The following is a 2,884-nucleotide window of genomic DNA, read 5'->3' as shown; positions in this document are numbered from 1 at the left end:
TACAACAACTCCACGTTGTGTCTCCAACCAAAGCTGTGCTCTGCGCCTGCCTGAGCTCATACACTTTAGAGGTGAAACCAGAAAGAAAGAGAGGGATAAAGAGACAGAAAGACAGAAAGACAGAGGGAAAGGGACAGAAAGAGAGGTAATCCTCCCTTTTTCTGCTCCCCGGGGTGGTCTCTTCATCCAGGGCCTCAAAGAGGCACAGAATACACCTCCCTGCCACAATGGAGGGAACCCACAGGGGCTATTGCTATCTGTGTGTGTGTGTGTTTGTGCGTGTGTGTCTGTGTGTGTGTGGGTGTCTGTGTGTGTGTGTGGGGTGCAGCTTTAAGCAGGCCTTTGAGTGGCCTAATTGCATTGGAATACAGCAGTATGAGAGAGCGGGCTCAGATCACGGCGGGCTGCTGGAGGGGTTAGCGCCCGCACCTCGACATCCACACTCAGCAAAAGAGCCCCGGCACAATGCACACAATTAATGCTCTCCCTCTCGTTAACTCGCTCCCCACTTTTTGTCCTCTCCCACTTTCCTCTCATTCTCCTCCCTCTCATTCCATATCTTTCTCTCCCTACACCCTCCCCTCGGTGTGTCTTCACTCAACCACTGTATACAACCTGTCAGTCTGCCTCTCTTTGATGCACACAACAATTACGGTAAGAATGTGAGGCGTGGGTAGGCTCCATTATGTAAGATGGGAAAACGGGCCTCAGCAAGGACGTTTGATATCTGAGTAACTCATCTGAAATAAAAAACAAAACACTAACATGAGTTCTTAGTCTGTGAGAAATGATCTGATCTTGATGGAAACGTGTTAAATGTTTTGCCTTTAACAATATAGACTACGGCAACAGAGCTGACCATTCAAAGACACAGTTTTATATAACTTGAATAACATCAGTCAAGTTTGATTCCCGAGGTCTGAGCCAAACAAGTCAAAGTTGTTGCAGGTAGTTGAGCTGCAGAGCAAAGAGGAAACCATTTAGTCATGATTGTGCCCCGACGATGAGACTGTAATAAACCAGTAATGCTCCTACAGGGAGGTGTGGTGTCTTTATGGTGATAAATACAGAAGTTGTTAAGATCTTATTGTACTTACTTGAGTTTTTATACCTTACACTAATAGTACAGATAACAAGTACAGATTGATTCATTGTACATTATTGAGAAATTAGTCTGACTTATTTTTATATATAAATATATATATATCAAACATTCTTTCTTTTCAACCTTCTCAGATATAACTATTTGCTAGTTCTTCTCAACTTCTAGGATATTAAACTAAACGTGTTTGGGCTTTGGACGGTTTCTAAGAAATAAAAAGCGATTTAAAGACATCACTTCCAGTTCTAAGAAGTAGAAAAGCATTACTTTGAATAAAAGAATGTGTCTGATACATTTCCCTTACATTGTTAAAATTGCAATTACTTAAATTACTCAGCGCAAGATCCTACTTAGCTTGAAAGTCGATTCTGATCCATGCTAGTTATTCATATGTCCACATCATTGTTGTGAGGTGTATGTTGGACGGTGTTGTGCTTCAAAACTGGTTGAGCACCTCTTCATTAGACCAGTGTGTAAACAGCCTGTGGTGTCACACTCTGCACCTGCATGAACCTGCACAATGACAAGCAAACACCCAAGTCAAGGAACAATAAACAAATCGTATTTTTGAGTGGAGGGGGAATTAAAAATGTCTACTTTGGGAAATTTTTGGATTGCTCTATATTACACACTGCCAATTCCCAGTGGTGTTTGTAATATGCCTGATTATATATACTATATGTATTTCTTACTGTATCCTCCCTCACCAGCTGACAGTGGAGAGTTCATTACATGTAAATGAGTCACACACACACAGACAGATTCCAGTCCCTCTCCTCCTCTGATTCCAACTGTCCTTGTCTTTAAATGGGACTCAGTGGACTGTGTGTGGACCAATCAATGCTTTTTAAAAACATATCATATTTAACCATCCGCTTCTTTGATTTTCTTCATAACACGAGCCGTGTCTTAATAAAATCTAATTATTTCCGCTCGCAGGACGCTTTCTGGTGAGAAATTGGCAGAGGGATGTGAACTGATGTATGGGGAGACAGTCGCCTAATTAGAGCGTTAGAAATTGAATCTTTACAGCACACGGGTCATATAATTATCCTACTGTTAATTTAACGCTTACATTCTCTGCCGTTCATTTTTAATTCCCTTAAATGTAGTTTGGCAGCAGCCCTCAGCGCTCCGCTCTGGATTTTTACAGTAGAAGAGGAGGCTGCCTGGTCCCTTAATCTGGCCCCTCTGACTGACTGAATAACTGAGGACCCTGCAGTCCAAATAACAAGGCTCGCATCATTTATGCATTGTTAAGCCCTGTAATTGAAACAAGCCATAGTTTGCATATTACACCATTAAAATAATGTGCTTTGCGTTTCTCCCAACACGACTATTTAAGCCTGTGTGGCGATGTGGTAATTCCTTGAATTATAGCCTAATTACCACAATGTTCTTTTGATTTGGCCGATTTCAATGTTATGCCACAGTAGCGTTCAATATTACCAGGATGAATTACTGAACCGTGTCTGGAAACTTTTCCGCGTACAACTTAAATTCTAGGTTCTGCGTGTGGCGCCAGTGCAGCTGGATTCACATCCAAAAAAGATTATTAGCCTATGAAATGAGACCCATTTAAGGCCCAATCAGTAATGCTTAATTGAAGAACTTGAGCTACACATGGAATATAAGCGTGTTGTGTGATTCTGTAGGCCTGGTTTATAGGACTGTTCATTGATATCATTCATGTAAACAGTCCAACACATTGTTAACTTGCGCTGTTGTTTACTGTTTATCCTCACAACAAAAGACATGTTAATTACAAATCATATGAATATA

The sequence above is a fragment of the Pleuronectes platessa genome, chromosome 10 (assembly GCF_947347685.1).
Source record: "Pleuronectes platessa chromosome 10, fPlePla1.1, whole genome shotgun sequence".
NCBI lineage: Eukaryota > Metazoa > Chordata > Actinopteri > Pleuronectiformes > Pleuronectidae > Pleuronectes > Pleuronectes platessa.
Note: the sequence above shows the minus strand (reverse complement) of the source record.